Source organism: Pleurodeles waltl, chromosome 1_2 (genome assembly GCF_031143425.1).
Source record: "Pleurodeles waltl isolate 20211129_DDA chromosome 1_2, aPleWal1.hap1.20221129, whole genome shotgun sequence".
NCBI lineage: Eukaryota > Metazoa > Chordata > Amphibia > Caudata > Salamandridae > Pleurodeles > Pleurodeles waltl.
The window spans coordinates 1,222,819,770-1,222,838,767 of NC_090437.1; positions in this window are offsets into that span (position 1 = coordinate 1,222,819,770).

Genomic DNA, 18,998 nt, shown 5'->3' on the forward strand with positions numbered 1-18,998 from the left:
GTTTAAGTAGTGCACACTATGATCGGCGTTTCCGTAGTCACCTTTGTTAGACAACACCCTGAACATTTTCTAACGTGTGTGAAAGACAGCCAAGGGTAAGACTGGCATGAATGCCATTTGGACCTTGTGACGACTGTAGCGTTTCAGGCAGCTTGATCGGTCGCTGTTTGGGCCAAATGGATTGGCCAAAATGGTCCATGCCCACCCCCTAATTGATAGGGCAGGTCTGGATTTTCAAGTCAGAAGGACTGCATTCAGCGATGGGTTCACCTGAATATTTTGCCATTGGTTAGGTCTCATTGGGGCATATTTACAAGCCCCTTACGCCACCAGTGCGTCACTTTTTTCCATATAAAAAGTGACGTACTGGCAGTGCAATAGGCTTGTAAATAAGCCCTAAAGTGTGGCAACCCCAACAAGCAATTATTTATGTATTTTGATCCAGTGGCGCCCGGCAGCTTTGGGAGGGGGGCGGGCGGGGCACAAACACACACACACACACACACACAAACACAGGCTCATTCTTTCACACACAGACACGCACGCACGCTCATCCACAAACAACACTCATTCCATTCAAACATACATGCACGCACCAAACATTCATTTTACAAGATCACACACATTCATTCTTTCACTCACACACGCACGCACGCACTCACATCCATTAATAACACTCATAACACTCAAACATGCACGCGCGCACCAAACATTCAATGTAAAACATAACACACATACACACATACATATACACACACACACACTTACCTTTAGCCTCCGGGTCCCAGGAGGTTTGGGACTGCTGCCTTCCCTCACTGGCTGACCTGAGGGACAGAGTGGGATGGGGTCAGTGAGACTGCTGACCCCACCCCACTCTGTGACGAAGTGTCACTGATTGACACTCGCCCTGGGCACTTCAGGGCTTAAACCTGAAGCGCCCAGGGAGAGTGTCAATGGGTGACGCTTTCCTCGTCACCCAGGGGAGGGCCTCGAGGCACCTTTGCTGGGCCGAGGAGGTCACGCCCATAAGGGTCGTGATCTCCTCAGCCCAGCAAAGTTCAGCTCAGGCAGCCAGGAGTCTGCGCAAATCGCGCATGTCTGCTCCTGGCTGCCTGACCTGAACATGAAGAGTGTCTGTCAGGCTGACCTTTGTTCAGCCTGACAGACACTCTTCATGGGGTGGGGGGGCGTGGCCCCTCCGCCCTAAAGGACGGGCCGCCACTGTTTTGATCTCTGTTTCATCTTGCTTATATCCCTGACAGATGCATACATGCCAACATTTTAGAACAGGAAAGTGGGTGACTTTGAAAAAAACATCAGGGGAATGGATTTCCCCCACTGATTTCTATTGAAGCAGAGGCAATTTCAGGAGATAGCTAGAAATAAAGCCATTTTTCAAAAATGGTTAGTCTCCCCCCTGAATCAGTTCTGTTGGCATGTATGCAGATGTACCCTAGAGAGAGGAATCTCCCTGATGAGAGTGTGCTTACTGAATTATGTGCTGGGAGTGATGTGACTTGAATAGATCTGCTTGCCCATTGGATGCCACATGCATCATCATTTTCAAAAAAAGTTCGAAATGTACTCTCATATGTTAATAACTTCTGTTAGATCTGTTAGCTCTAGGGTGGTCTTCCCCGCAACTTTTCAAATTCCTCCTCCATCTTTTCTGCTCTTGTTTTTGCTGTCACTAGAAGTCTGCACAATTTACCACTGCTAACCAATACTAAAGTGAATGTGCTCACTTCTGAAAATATGGTACTATTGGCGTATCCCCAATTAGCATATTTAGTTTACTTATACATCCCTTATGAAGTGGCACTACATGTGCCCAGGGCCTGTAAATTAAATGTTACCATTGGGCCTGCAGCACTGAAGGTGCCACCCACTTAAGTAGTCCTTTAACCATATCTTAGGCCTGCCATTGCAGAGCCAGAGTGCGCGGTTTGAAACTGCCATGTCGACCTGGCAAAAACACATCTTTTGCCAGGCCCAAACCTTCCTTTTTTATTACAAATAGGTCACCCCTAGGGTAGGCCAAGCACAGCGCCAAGGGCAGGGTGCAGTGTGGTTAAAGTTGGACATGTACTTTAAGGTTTACATATGCTGATAGTGAAAAACTTCTAATTAGTTTTTCACTACCTCAAGACCTATCTCTCCTGTAGAATAACTTTGGAGATGCCGTATTAAATTTTATAAGTGTAATTTCCAAATGGGAAGAGATAACACCTTCAATTTGGTGTCTCTGGAATCACAATTTAAAATCCTAACTTTTGGCAAAGTTGGATTTTAAATTGAAATTCTGAAAATTCCACTACTAAAAAGTTGGCATTTTTTTGCCTTAGACATTTGATGCTTGCAACCTGTCTCCCGTTACATGACTGGGTGTAGTTGGCAATTGGGCTTTGTGTAGTCCTCCTAGACAGCCACAGACAACGGGAGCTTAGAGGTGACTGGATAGTCCAGCAATGGCAGGATGGGAGGGAGGATCTGGGCCCAGCCTCACTTACACCTGAATAGGCTGTGTCCAGTCTCTTCCACACGAAGGGTCACTTTCGCCAGCTTGGGGCAAGAGCTGGGAAAGCAGGGAATTCCAAGCACTTCAAAGGCACTATCTAAAAGCTTCTCCCACCTTCCAGAACCAGGGCACCAGTGTATAAAAGAAGGACCTCAGACACATATCCATAACTGCGGTTCTACTGTTTAGATTATGTATCGTTTTGGTCTTATTCTATTTATTATATTTAGCTCTAGTTCTCAACCTGTTGTGAGATCTTTTTGTGTGGCATTTTCACTGTTTTAAAATTTGACATGTTGCAAAAATACTTACTCATTGCCCCCAAGTTAAGCTTGACTGCTTAGCGCAAAGCTACCAGGGGGTTGAGCACAGGTTAATTTGGGGTTTGCTTGTGCTTCACCCTGACTAAGATTGGGGTTGTTGCTTGACCAAGGCTTACAACCCAGTCATCCAGTACACAATTTCTAACACCTTCATTTGGTATAAATTGATAATTTAAACATTTTCGGGGAATTTTCAAAGAATTCCAGTACAAGTAGAAGGCTGCACTGAAGCATGTTACCCAGAGTACTCACACATGCAAATGTATGTACACATGAACCTTACTGTATTCAGCTTTGAGTAAGACCACTTGAGGATGTGGGAGTGTGTTTTACTTTATGATACATGTGGTTATAATAAAACTATCCTGCAACCTGAAAAAACATTAAAAGCTTTGACACTACTGACTGGAGTGCTGTCCTATTCTGTGTTGTGAATATTGCATCTGCGATTATTGGAGGTATGCTTTGACCTGTGCGACAGCACTAACCTCAAAGAGGGGTGCTGTGTACTTTTGAACTACTTCCAAATATGGATACATAAATCAGACATGCATAAATATAATGCACAATAAAATGTACAATTATTTATTTTGGTTTTCAAAGCAGGGTGACTACCTAACTCTAGGTCTTTACAAACATTGTCTCCAGGCCTGATAATTTCACCTACAAATCATTGATTTTAGTTGTGTTAGATTAATAATTTCAATGGGAACAAACTAAGCACCTTATTTGGAGTTTGCCAGATGTCATATTATAAGTGCCCTAGGCTCCAATGTACTTACAATACCGTGGACAGGACAACTGTCTGCCAAACTCTAAATACGTTCCTAAGAGTGCAGCATCCAGAGGGCATTGGACCAATGGTTCTTAACCTTTGTGTATACAAATAAAGAACCAAATGAGTTATTCAAAATGTTAAAATGTTCTGGAAATGTAAAGGAATCTGCACTTGGTGACTATAAATTAAGTTGGTGTCATCAGATTTAATCGTGGGAGCAGTGCTTGTGCATTAAACAGAATATAGTATGGATGGTGGGTGGTCTCAATTGAATTTAGATTAGCTCCAACCTTGCCGTTAAAATTTTTATTTTGCTCTTTTAAAGTGATTTGCAAATTAAGGGCCTGATTTAGAGTTCGGTGGAGATTGTTACTCCTTCACAAACTTGACAGATATCCCATCCATCGTATTATGATCCCATTATAGCCTATGGAGATCGTAATACAGCGGATAGGAAATCTGTCACATTTGTGACGGGTAAACCATCCATCATACTCTAAATCAGGCCCTAAATAAAATATGTAATCATTTGTGTATTTGTTTCATGAATTCTTGTTTTTGTATTTTTGAACACTCCTTAGGTCGGGGTTCCTAGATTCAAATAATGTCCACAGATGTCAAGGTCAAAAGAACCGATGCATTAGACCACCACACAAAAAATCATCACTAGAAACAGCAACTATATTGACCTGGAGACAGGCATTCACACTATTTCACAGGAAAAATATTTTTCTTCATGGAGCACTTGTGGCTTTTTCTCCGATCTACAACAGCAGTGATGGCCAAGCACTGAAACAAATTAGGTCCCTTCTGACCAGAGCAGTAAGGGGCATATTTACAAGCAAATGAACAAGTCAGTGCTGCAAGAGACCTTGCTGCGCTGCCCTGTGCCACAAGGAAAGGGCATAAATGCACCATATTTACTAGATACTGTACATTTCTGTCCTTCGCCCTGCAATGGCAGACACATTGCTGCCTAGTGCCTACGCAGGAACCCTTGCACCATGATGAAAGGGTGTCTGTGTTCTTAGCAGGAATGTTTTTGTGCAGGATGGTGCACCATCCTGCACAAAAACAATTCTGGGAGGCATTTCCTCTTTCTATGTGTGATGTACACAAACAACAAAGAGAAATAAAGATATTTCTACTCGTTGCACCTGCCGTGGGGAGGTAAACAGTTTTGATGCATTCCCAGGTTTACAGATCCTTGTAAATATGGGAATGCGTGGAAACCCCTGGGTGTTGCATGGGAACACCCACCGCAATGCCCATGGTACATCTCCCTGACGCAGTGTAAGGCAGTGCAGCGACTTGCACTGTCTTGTCTCACACCATACCTGCAAAGCCATGAAAAGGAAAGCAAAGTGGCGTGGTGTGGCCTTGTAGATATATGGGCTTGCACTATGCGCCACCGGAGTGCCACAAAAAGTTAGGCACTGGCGGCGTAAGGGGCATATAAATATGCCCCTAAGTCTGTGATGGAAATTTGACTTCACTAAGGCCCTGGATTCTCAGGATACACATGTTCGATCAGTCATGGCCCAGTTCAAGGGAGGTGGTAATTGTAGGTACTATCACAGTTACAATAAACATTTTAACGTACAGTCATAAGTTGTGAGTACATGCAACTTTAAGAAAATAAATCAAGAGCATTGAAGCCATAAATATAAATTCAAATGGTAGAAAGTTCAATAAAATACTTAAAACAACAGTAATGCAATTCAATATAGTCGTAAAACACTGGCTATCAGTTTTGTCGGCTATATACTGACTGTGATCAGCGAAAGATGAACATCAGCACAATCTTAAAAGCAAAGAACATAATACTTCAACAATGAAATTACATAAATATTGTTGAGGTTAAGTAATATTTGCAATATTAAATGGTTCTTGTCATTAACTGATTGCAAGCCACGCTATGTAAAATCGAGGACCACAAATCTCTAGCCAAAAGTGAATTACTTTGTTACAAATCAGTAACATTTATTGTTTGTGACCCTCGTCCTTGTGAGCACTCATAGGAATGTGGATACCAAGGGAATTTATTTGTAAACAATGCACAGGGGACATGACAATCTGCAAAAGAAGGGGCAGTGCATTGGTGTGATTGTAGGATTCTGTGAGGTAAGGTCTGTTGGTGACTGTGCAGCCTTCAACCAAGCTGCTCTTCAGTCATGGGGTCTATCATCAATGATGACAGAGGGCAATCCACAGTCTCACCACAGACCTGGCTGTGAGCCCTCAGGTTCAATGTCCTTGTCTCAGGCCATATTAGGCTCTCTTACACCTGTTAGTTTTTACACCAAACGGGTGCTGGAGCACTGCAAAAACAGCATGGTCAATAAAAAAATTCCCTACTCATCTTTCTTGCACTTATAGCAGTTCAGAGAGTGTCATGGTATTGCTATCACTGTCAAACAAAGGCTGGTGCTTGTGTGCTATTTATAATCAATATTGATGTTTTAATAGTGTTGCGTCAAAATATGAGGATCAGAATAGAATTGTAGCAAAAATCAGATGCGGCCCGCAGGGATTCCTGGGGGCGGGGTGTGCGGGGGGAGTTGTAGAGGGGAGGGTTTGATTGGCAGGGGCACGGGAGAAATTAATAATAAAATGACATTTAAGAAAAACTTACCTCTGCTCACACGCCACACGGCGAGCCTCTCCTCTCCTTACCTTTCGGATGCTGCAGGCACAGGCTCCCAGCCTGCCCTTGGCTGGGAGCGCCCAACCAGGGCACTCCCAGGCAGACTGGGAGCCTGTGCAGGCTCTCTCAAGCCCGGCAACTCAGTTGCCAGGCTTTAGAGAGCCTACTGTGCATGTATGTTGGGCCGGCCCGAGACCGCCGGCCAAACATACATGCGCAGTGAGGGGGAGTACTGTGCACGTCAGCCCAGTGGCCCGCCCCTTTCAAAGAAAAGGATAATAAACATAGTTTATTATCCTTTTCTTTGAAAGGTTTTTGCAGCTGCCGCTGCTGGCAGGTGTGACGCTCCTCTGCCCTTATGGAGGTGTCGCCCCTTGAAAAAATATTAAGGGGTAAAATAGTGTTAAATATATCAGAGGCAATGTGCAACATACCAGGTAGGTGATAGGTACAAGTTTCCAGACAAACTACTGCACCTCTAGTAGGAATTTTGCTTCTACCCCCTGTGCTCAATTGTATGCAGAATACAAATTAACACAGTGGGAAGGGCACACAAAAGCACTATTGGAAATTGGGTTATTAGTTGTGCAGATTGTGAGGCTTGCACAAGTAACAGATCCAGAAATTCCCTTAACTGGGAACTGCTAGCACAGGTGTTTTAATGAAAATAATAATGAGAGTTCATGTATTCTGAGTCATGGATTTGTGTAGAAAATGTAATAACCTAGAAAAATAATGCACGCATTTGAAAATGTGATCACGATGAGTGTCCGCCAATGTTCACAACGTATACTTATTAATGGTTTACTAATATGAAATATTGAGTATATGTTTGACTAATATAGTAATTTGTCATATTAAGCGTTATGCATTATGTATTAGCATTAATGATTGTAGGCCTTAACTTAGCGGAGGTCTTGGCTTAGTTACCCGGCATCATGTCAACCTGTGTTTCTTAACGTTTAATAAATGGCTGTTCAGAGAATTAAACTGTGATTTTCCATTGTACTGCCTAAATGTGCTCACAGCTTAAAATCTTTCTCATGAGAAGCGATTGCAAGAAGACGCTGTTCTTGCTAGAATGTAACATTATGAGTTTTATGTGTGTAAGACTGACTTTCTCAGGAGGAGAACAATGGAGACACTGACTAGAGTATAAGCTGCAAAAATATTGCTACCTAATGAGCCGGATGATGAGGACATTACAAGAGAAACCAATCAGTGACATGTGAACAAAGTAGTGGTAGAATTCATAGACTTGAAGTTTTAGTTTTATTGGACAAAGTGTGAACATGCGATCCCTTGACCAATAGGGACTTGGGAAGTAGTTTTAGGAAATTTAACTTAACAGGACTACACTAAGAGAAGACAAGCCACTCTTTCTCTATTCTTCTTTAGGGTTTACCTCTATTCTTTCAAGTTGCTTAAAGACTTTGCCTGTTCTGAACTTTGATGCTGAATCCTGATGCCTTGCTTACTGAACTAATGTCCTGATGACGAAGACTATCTTAACTTGCCGATCCAATTGAGGAGAGGTATTCTTGTACCCATGTGTATGTTATGCCTATTTGCTTTTTCTTTCTATGTACCAACCGCACTGTTTTGATAGAGCCATAGTTAGATGTTTTCTAAATTTGTTTTGCATGAAGCCCAACATGCCAAGTCTAACCTGGTGTTAGTTAAGGATTCTCACTAATGAAAGTCTGCGATAGGGAACAACGTTTGATGTGTTTCCTTGCTGAATCTAAATATGTGATATCATTTGCGCAATTGTTCTTGTTATTAATTTGCACTGTAACTTTAGAATGTGTAGTAGTTCAGGCTTTGATTAGATTGCGTTTCTTTCACCGCTTTGGACAGCCAGTGTTGTTTCTGTATGTGTATCATTTGATTTTGAGATTATCTTACATGACATTAGCATTGTTAAAATAGGGAAATAAATATTCCAACTTTTACTTAAGGTGTGGTTATTCATGACTGAGAGGTGTATGACAATTACTGACTCCATTGATTATTAATGCTATTGATTATCATTGATCGTTTATGATATTGATTAATTATTGATTATTGATCTGCATGTACTGGAGTTATGGTGGGAACATCTTAATTACGAGTCAAAAGGTTCATCGACCTATTCACGTCCCCTTTTAAGTTTACTTATTAAGGTCTCACGCGCTAACAGAGATGGTAGCAGAGACGGATGGTTTGTCTCTTTAAGAGCCCATCATAGACGTCCGGTACAAGTAACAAGTATTAACAGGAACGATAGCAGAGACTGATGGTTTGCATCCCTAAGAGCCCGCCATAGGTGTTCCCAGAGATGGTAGTAGCTTGATGATTTGGTCTTTTGAGAGTTCTTTATTACTGAGATTTGGATTTTATCTTTCAGTGATGTTAATTGGAGAGAAAATTTTCCCTTACGTCCAGAAATGACCTTCCCAGAATCTCGGATCTTGCTAATGGTTGTTTGAGGATGTTCTCTGTGTTCTAGTGATAGTGTGAATGAAGTAGGGTTTTGCGCTTGCACAGCTTATGCCAATCGCAGGTGAGTTGTGAGGTTTGTAAGGGTTTATGAAGATTGCGTACTGCAAATGAAGTTATAAAAGGAGTGTGCGTACTCTGCAGTGTGAGAGTAGGGAAGTCATCGAACTTCACATGTGTGTGGTGCTTTGTGCTAAAAAATTGTCCAAGTGGTTGCTGATGTAGGGACCCTGCGTGTTCTAAGACTCCAGAGGGTATTGAAAAGTGTACGAGACACTTGGGTCTTACGTTGTAATAGTCTGGTTTAGTAGGTCGATCGGGCATGGTTGACACGTCAGAGTGTGAGTCAAAGTGAGTGAAAGAATTTTCGACTGAGATCTGGCAAGTCCTATGTGCACCAGGACAAACCCAGTGATCAGCCTAGAGTAAAACATTTTTTAATTTATTTATACAAATTTGCATAACACCAACAACAACAACCCCCCAAGAGCTCCAGATAGACCACAAGGAGTCCATAAGTGCTTGCACAAGAAAAGCCGGGCTATCAGAGGCAAAGTTCAAGAAAACAATGTACCCAGCAGGGCTGAGGCCCTAGATTCAAATACCAACCCATATACATGCCAATACTAGCTGCAGGAAGCACGCCCCCAGGGGAAATCTAAGTGCAGAAGTACTTGGGGTATAAACCAATAACAATCACAACATCAGAAGGACGGAGGCGGCCGAACAGACCCACACAGCAGGAACGTCCAACAAACATAATTTTCCATACATGCGGGAGCAATATTCAATCCAAACCATCATGCATGTGACCTCGCACCCACCGCACGATTCTCTCAATTTAACCAGTGGATTCCAAAAAGGTGCAAAAAGCCACCCAGATATCTCTAGGGCGAGAACGCACCGGGGCCATCTCCCAAAAGATGGACAGCTGCTCCTGACAGAATGCAGCATCCCGCAGCCATCATCCTTCCGCGGAGCCCTGCCCCGCCCCCAGCAAACCGCCACTCTTCTCTTCGCCAACAAGAGTAACATGCCCACGAGACATCTCCACTCCGACCGCACCCCATCCAGCAGGCCCAACAACGCCTCCACGGGAGAGAAAGGCAGATCCAAGCCAGTCATGCCGGTGATCGCATGCATCACTTCACCCCAAAAGACGCGCACCGCATCACAAGTCTGCGCCAAATGCAGAAAATTAGCGTCCGGGGCAAGGCATCGTTCGCAGCGCGCATCATCGTGCAACCCCATAGCCCGTAGACTAAGGGGGATGTAATACAAGTGATGTAAGAATTTAAAGTGTATGAGCCGCAGTCTATAATTGAGCGACAGTGCTCTCATGTGCGCACAGCAGCTTCTCCACATAGCATCAGTAATCTCCTCCCCAGCATCCCTCTCCCATGTGACCCTCGCAGCCTCCACCACCGCCTGTCGCTGCTCCTGCATACATCTATACAGTTTAGTACTAAGCTGACGCGGAGACTGCGCGCGCCAATGCAGCTCAAGCGCCTGACAAGTTTGAGGCATAGTCGGAAGACCAGCAAATCGCGCCCGAAGCATCGCGTACACCCGTAACAAGTACATCCTATGCAACACATTGTCAACCCCACCACTTAGCGCCTCCTCAGGTGAACGCAGATGCTCATTCACAAACCAGTCCCCCAGCAGAGACAGCCCGGAAGCAGAAAGAAAGTCCCGCAATCGCACATCACTGGATATTCTCTCATCCGCAACCTCCAGCACCGGCATCGTAGGGGCAAAAGGCTCACATCCTCCTGACCGACGCAGCAGAGCAACCCAAGCCCCAGATGTACATGCAACAGCATTCACACCCCTAGGGCGAGTCTGAGTCATACATCCAAGCACCCTCGGCAGCTGGTCCGGCCACACCGCATCACTCTCTGCCGCCAGGAGAGGTAAATATCACACTGGGCGGATCCAAAAATACGCAAAGTGGGCCTGAGCACAGTAATAATACAACTCCAAATCTGGGGGGGCAAGCCCACCCAGCTCAAATGGCAGTGTCAGCTTCTCCCACGCGATACTGGGCTGCCCGCCTGCCCATACCAGCCGCAACAAGGCCAAACGAAGCCTCCGCAGAAAGCTCAGGGGCAGCACCAGCGGATGGTTAACAAAAAGATACAGAAATTTGGGTACAACAACCATCTTGGCAATGCCAATGCGCCCAATCAGCGAAAGCGGCAGGGAGCGCCACTTTTCCAGCCTGTCCTCCAACCAGGCCACCAGCCTATCATAATTAGCAAGTCAAAGGGTTTCAACGTCACAGCTGAGCCATACACCAAGATAACGGACTGGGCCCTCAGCCCACTCAACAGGGTAACGCGTCGAAAAACGCGCCGTACAACTAGTAAGAGGGAGCACCACCAACTTAGACCAGTTCATCACTATGTCAGAGAAGGTACCGAAGCGGACAACCTCAGTGAGCAAAATATCCAAATTCCCACTCGGCTCCCGCATATACAGCGCAATATCATCCGCGTACATTGAGACCAAAATCGGGTTGTTATGCTGCCGCAAATAGGTCGCCAGCGGCTCCATCGCAATAGCGAAAAGGAGCGGGGACAGAGGGCAACCCTGCTGAGTTCCCCAGGCCACCGGGAAGGGGTCCGAGATATATCCGTTCAACCGGAGCCTCGCAACCGGATCCGTATAGAGCAAGCGAATCAACCCTATAAAGCGCGCACTCATATCAACCCTGCCCAGCAGTGCAAATAGATAGGGCGGGACAAGGAATCGAATGCCTTTGTCGCATCCAAAAACACTGCAGCAGCCTCATCTTCCGCCGTGAGGTTACCCAACACCGCAAAAAACGTGCGCAAATTGTGCGCCGTCGAACGTTCCGGCACAAAACCAAACTGATCCGGGAGAATCAGCCACGACATCAACGGCTGCAGCCGGAGCGCAATTAACTTAGCCAAGATTTTACTGTCAAAATTTATCATGGAGAGCGGGCGGTACGAATCGCAGCTGCAATGATCCTTGCCTGGCTTAAGTATTGTGACGATCAGCGCCTCCCGCAAGGAAGCGGGGAGAGATCCCACTTCCAACGCCTCAGCATGGACCTCCAACAGGCAGGGAGCCAAAATATCAGAGTACTCCTTATAGAAGGCAGGGGTCAAGCCATCGAGACCCGGAGCCTTATCCCCAGGCAATCCGCTAATTACTGCCTTGTCCTCCTCCACAGAGAAGGGCTCATCAAAATAGGCTCTACGCTTCTCATCAAACCAGAGCATACTGATATCAGCAAAGTAAGCCTGCGCCACATCAAGGTTCGACTCACCAAGGGCCGAGTACAGATCCTCAAAATATCGTGCAATGACCTGCATAATCCCCGCCGTTCCAGTTACCCGCTGGCCTCCCTGCCCGTCTATCTCAGTGACATACCCACTCGCCCAAGGCTTGCGCAGCATGTTCGCCAATGTGCGACCCGCCCTGTCGCCCTCCCAATAGCACCAGGCCCTGGCATATTTCCCCAGAAAACACACCTCGCGGTCAGATGCCTCTTCATATCGGGACACCGCATCCCGCAAAGCCGCCAACGTCCCACCAGCCCAGTCCGTCGCCAGTTTCGCCTCCAACTCCACTATCTGAGACTCCAGCTCAGCTAATTCCCACCGCAAGGCACGAAGCACACCATGCTGCTTAGAGAGGCACACCCCTCGAATGCACACCTTGAAGGCCTCCCAGAGCGTTTCAGCCGAGTTCACCGACCCGTGGTTCACAGCAAAGAAATGCAAAATGGCTTCTCGCACCTCCTCACGAAACACCACATCTCTAAGAGCACCCTGCGGCAAGCACCAAGCAAACGCGGCCCCCGGAGTCCCGGGTATCGACAGCTGCAACTTCACCGGAGAATGGTCCGAAAAGGTCCGGGCCAGATGCTCGACCGATTGCGTCCACATCTCCACGTCCCTAGTCCCCAACCAGCGAACCAGACGAGACCAGCTATTGTGAACATAGTTAATGCATGTGACCTCCCTCAGATCCCCATGCTTAGCTCTCCATAGGTCAACCAAAGCACCATCACTCATCACATTCTTCAAAGCAGCAGCAGCAGCAGAATGTCGAGGCCTAGCCGCACTCTCTTGGTCCCTCTCTGGGTCCAAGACCACATAGAAATCTCCCCCCCGATCACAGCTCCACAACCCAACGATTCCACCAAGCGCCACGCCTCACAGAAAAATCCAGGATCATCCACATTTGGGCCATACACTGACACCAACCTACAGGGCCTATCCAGCAATGTCCCGCCCAGCAGCACATATCGCCCATTCGGATCCACTATCACACGATGCGTACGCCATTGCAGCCCCTTGTGCAGCAAAATCGCCACTCTTCTAGCGTAACTCGAAAACACCGCTCCATGACACTCTCCAATCCACCCCGCCCTCAGCCGTTTCAACGTATGCGACTCCAGATGAGTCTCCTGAAGTAGACACACATCTATACGATGCCTTTGGATGTAAGCAGAGACATGACGCACCTTCCGCTGATCATTCAAGCCACGCACATTCCATCTAAGGCAACTAACCGTCGTCATTGCCCCAACCTCATTCCAGCAACATTTCCAGGCGTCCCGCCACAGATCCGACCGCCACCTCCAACCATCTCCATCCAGCACAACAGAACAGTAATATATTCCTAACATCACGAAAACAACAAATCAAGACCCAGTCCCACCCCCACCCACGCGGACCCCCCAAACGGGTCTAGGCAAAGAACCCCCCATCCCCAAACAGAAAAGCTCTGAACCCCACATCATAAGAAAGGGACTCATCCAGGGGTCGTAAGTCTAGCCATCCAGCCCATCCGAAAACAGACAGGCTGGAAAGGACGAAGGGCTAGAAAAAGCAGATAAACTGATTCAGCAGCGCTGAAAAAAGGAAGTCAGAGGCACCACTGGTGCGGCACTCGCCATGATTCAGGGCCAACCGGCCACGCAACTGCAAGGCAGTCAATCAGTGTCACTAAGGTGTGACTGCTCTGAGCCTGATGGTCCAGACTGTTCAGCTGCAGAACGACGAGGAAGCGTCCTGACAAACTTGGCTGCCAACTTCGGATCCGTAAAGAAATGCAATGTTCCGCCGTGTTGTATCCAAAGCTTAGCCGGGTAAATATGCGAAAAGCGAGCTGCAGTCAGACTCAGAGAGCGCTTAACCGGCAGGAACGCCTTACGCGCTGCCTGCATGCTTGGAGTGTAGTCCGGAAAAAATTGCAGTTCTGAATTCAAAAATTCAGTTAAAAAATTGTGTTTCTGTACACCACCGGGCGGCGGTTCCGAGCCAGCCGCAGAACAGCGTCGCAGTCACGGTAATTCAAGAGACGAAAAATAACAGGTCACGCGGGGTCCCAGGAGGGGGCCTGGAGCCCAGAGACCTATGAGCCCTCTCCACCACTAACATACGAGAAAGCTCACCAGGAAACAAATCAGCAAGCATTTGCTCCACGAAATCCTCCATCCTACCCATGTCCGTGGTCTCAGGAAGGCCAAGCAACCGAACGTTATTGCGCCGGGACCGCGCCTCCAAGTCTTCGTTCTTGGTCCTGATGACCTCCAGCACTCGCCCCATCTGCAACAAGCGCTCCCTCTCCCCTTGCCGATGATCCTCCATCTCCGAGGTGCGCGACTACAGCTGCTCAAACCGAGCATCATGCTCATCCATCCGAGCCCTGATGCGGTCCATCTGCTCTGTCAAATAGTCCAACTTGGCGTCTATTCCAGCCAAGCTGCACTTAAGGTCCATGAACATGGCTTTAACAGAGACCTCAGAGAGCCCATCGTCCATCTGCACCTCACCAGGTTGCAGCACGGCAGTACTCCCCTTCCGCTTATCGCCCTCAAAGGAGATCTTGGCCTGTCGCTGCTCTGCCTTTCCCATTGCGACTTCCGCGGAAAGCCCAGTCCCAGACACTCCACCTGGTGCCCAAGGGCAGGCGGGCCCGCAGCAGGCAACTAACAGCTGACAACTCACAGGGGATTCTCCGGCCACTGGTCAGATCACACCCGCCGACAGCCGCACGCCTCCAAATGTAAGTCCCCAGCAGCTGCAACACCAACAGTCGTCTTCACGAGCACACGTGAGGTAATCCAAGTGCCTCCTCAGCTCTCCTCAAGCACCAAAAAGAAAGAAAAGAAGAAGCTCTCCGTCGCCTACAACAGGCAATAATGGGCAGCAGCAGCAGACATGCCACCTCTACATGCGGGCCCAAGCCAAAAAAGCCCCAGCAAGACTCCCCCCCGGCCCAATCTGGCCGGCGAGAATTGAGTACAGGCCCCTTCACCAGGGGCCCACCACCAGAAGTACAAAGCAAGGGCACTCCTCACAAGGCCATGGACCGCAAGAGCTCCACTGCCCCGAGGGCCCCCGCCAGCCTCCTCCAAGTCGGGCCTTCTCGCCGCCGGTCCACACCTCCAAGTTGGGAAGGCCTCACATCCACGACGCGCACCTCCAGGCAGCCGCGCGGCGCCAAGCCAGGCCCAGCCCGGGCCCACAGCCTCACAAGGGGGGGGCCGCGGCCCGGCAAGACCGCCAAAAGCCCCTCCAACCACCGCTGCCTCTCCCCTCTCCTCGACAGGCCACAGGGGAACCCCCCTCAGCTCCCGCAGCCAACTCCAAGGCGGGAAGGCCTTGTATCCGCGGCGCATGCCTCCAGGCAGCCGTGCACCACAAGAGACCAGGCAGTTCCAGGCCAGGCCCAGCCCGTGCCCACAGCCTCACGGGGGCCGTGGCCCGGCAAGGCCGCCGAAGGCCCCCCCAGCCGACGCCGCCTCTCACCTCTCACCAGCGGAGCCGCAGGGGAAACCCCCTCCCGGCACCCACAGCAGCTCGTGGCAGCCCGGGCGATCCGAGCGCGACGCTCCTCTTCAGGCCAGGCCAGACGCCGGCAGGGCCTCCGTCTCCCCGCCGGCTCTCAGGGCAGCGAGTCAGCAAATTTACGGACCACGGGGAACCCAGTCCATACACAAAGGCCTCTGGCCGGGGAGAATGCCTCTAGCACCGCAGAGTCAGGGGAAATGAAGGATTATAGCCCTAAGTCCGGCAGAGCCTCACGCTGTGATGGCTATCTTGCCGGCAGGCTAGCTCCGCCCCCCCAGCCTATAGTAAAATTTGCGGGTCAAATTTTGCTTGCGAGTCAGGGAAACTGAGAAAGAAGGAGTTGCAAGAGCTAGAGCCGTCAGTGGAAAATACGTAAAGTTTCTGCAGCGATTGTTACCTTTCCTGTAGTAAACCAGCAGATTTGGTTTTTGATTTGGATTTAATGCTCACAATGTTTGCATTAGTTTTGTGTGAATCAAAGTTTGGGAGGAAAAGCTGCGAAACTTTGTCACCTGCAGTATGTGTGAGTGTGACGTCATTGGAGCCGCACTGGGAGAGGTCGGTTCGTGAGAAGGGTCAAACACGGATTGGCAGCCGTCCGTGAGAGGCAATTGGTTGGGAAAGTGGGTGAAGAGAATTCTGGGATTAAAGGTCACTTCTTGATTTGATTCTGAATAACATAAAGGTCGAAGAGATGACATTTTTCAAAGCTTTAAAGAGTGCTTTAAGGGGAGATAGGTACATTACAACGAGTATAGGCGAAACTACACCGCCAAAAGGTACACCAGCTTACATTGTAATGGAAGAGAAGGGTGTCGCGCCATGTCTTTGGCTAAAGCAGTGGTGTAAATTGACAGAGAAAGTTGGGAACTTAGCATTTCCTATAAATGGGACGTTCAATTTGAGGGTTTTAGAGCATTTAAGGATGGCGCTATATAAATCGAAGCCCCTTCAGAGACCAGCACAGTTGAGGCATTAGAGACTAGAATAGCCAGACAGCAGCAACACAGAAATTTGAGAGGAGAATGACAAAAGCAGAAAAGACTTTAACAGAGGCTAGGTGGGACAGTGCTCAGAGAATTTGGAGAATGCAGACTTTGCACGGAATTAAGTTGTTTCCGGAAATTACGCAGGACAATGAAAAGGATGGAAGGAAAGCTACTAGAAAGACTAACAGAAGTCCGTCCAAAAGTAGGGAGGATAGAAAGTCTTCAACAGTGGTGGAAGAATCAAATGATGATGAGTTCATTTTACAGTTATTGAGAAATCGCCCACCACCATATGCAGCACATGAGAGTGGTCAGAGCACCAGTGCTGATCCTACAGCACCGACACAGGTTAATGGGATAGTGAGTTTGATGCAGGTTAATACTAGCCTGACCCAGAATACGATGCAGGGGGTCTTAACGCGCCTACTACTCCTGCAGTACAAAATCAGGTGCAACCGCCACAGGTTTAGAGGATTTACCCTGATGTGCCCATAATAGAAACGACTTCAAACTTAATGGTGCTATGGAACAGGTTTTCCTGAGACCGTTGTTGGTTCAGACAGAACCAACTCCACTTTTACTGCCCCAAGTGCAGCCACAAGTCATGCCGAGATTCACTCCAGTAACGGGGACACAGTCAGATACGTCTTCAATGATGAATCAGAACATGGGATTTACTCTCCCACAGAGCTTAAGTACCAGACCAACCCCAGATTCTATATCTTTACCCATTACTGTTGGTCCAGCCATACCCTTATTTGCACAGAAGAAACCTGGTGCAATTGAACAGGGTGTCATGACACAGAATGTAATGGGGGGAGGACATAACGAGAATACTCAAGCGGTCTCTACTGTGGGACAGACTCTTGACGGATCAAAATCATTGCTGGACCTTTGTCCATTCGGAGTACTTCCAGATACTATGGTAGGGTCAAACATTAGCCAGAGTTTGAAATTGTGGTCACCGCAGACCCTGAATGCAGTTGCACAGCAGGTGCCACCAGTCCAAGCCAGTAACATCATGTTGCAAGGGTTGACAGCTCAGCAGCTGACTGAATGGTTAGACAAGCTGAATACCCTGCAGAGTGCTCCTAAGCGAAAGGAGTATTTGAATTATGCTAGGCTGAGCATGGATGCTGGTGAGCACATTGTAGGAACTATGGGTGTGAACAGGTTAGAATCCTACACGGAATTAGAGTTGAGATATTTGTGCCCGAAGATTACAAGGGAGGTGAGCAAGGTGCACCAAAAGCTAGCAGACCTGACAGAGAAGTATGGCACAGAAATAGAGAAAATGAAGTATTTGAAAAGGAGTTACAGGTTAGATTTCGAGACTAAAGATTTTGCCGGAAAGAAAGCACACCTTAGGGAATTACTTCAAAGTGCCCAGACTTGGGGAGCATTAGACAAATGGGAAGGTATATGAGTAAAGAAAAGAGACCAAAGAACAAGGGATTCTGTGGAGCTGACTGCGAATGTGCAGCAAGGCCAAGATCCAGTGAAGATTTTACCAATGAGAGAGGTTCCAGGAGGGAATTTTATTCATGTCCCTTGAAGCAGAAGTTGCATTCTATCATTTACATATGACTATCCAAAATTGAGAGAGAAGCCAGTAGAGTGGTATCAGCAGACAGACAGGTTTGTGAAACTTGCAATGTGCCTGTGGGAGGACTTGAACACTTTCTTAGAGATAGTGGTTCCACTGATCTGTGGACAGAGTGTAAGAGGAGCGTAGATTGGCCAACAAGCGAACCAGAGAGAGACAAGAATACAGGTGCATTGTCTCCCGAGGTAACAAAATATTACTATAAGGTGACTGAATTTTTGAAAATGAACATTTTGCCCAAGAATATTGACTGCCAGAGGATTGACAGGACATCTCAGGAAGCAACGGAGTCGATACATGCGTATTATGAGAGATTGTTACAGGCGTTCAAACATTACAGTGGTACCGAGATAATTGAGACAAAAGACATGATTCATTTTGTGTTCAGATTTGTGGAAGGACTGAGACCTAAAATTAGCCAGATGATTAAGAGTCATTTGATTTGCTGGCAAGCAAAGCCGATTGATGAGGTATTGCAGTATGCAAAGTACTGTAGTGATAAAATTGAGTTGAAGCAGAGAAAGCTGAAAGAAAAGGCGATGGTGATGCAGATTAAAGCTGCTCAGACAGGCATGCAAGGAAATTTTCCACAACAGTTACCACAGCAGCAGCAGGATAACATGGTATTTCAGCCACAGATGAGAGGTAGAGGTCGCAAAGGTAAAATGAATTGTGGTGCTGATTTAGGTACCGTAAGGGATTCAGAATGAAGTGCAGGGAATGAAGAAATTATTGCAAGGCCGCGTTTGCGGAGCCGTTGGACATTGGAAACTGGAGTGTCCGATGATGGTGTAGGAAGGTGTTGTTCAGCAAACTA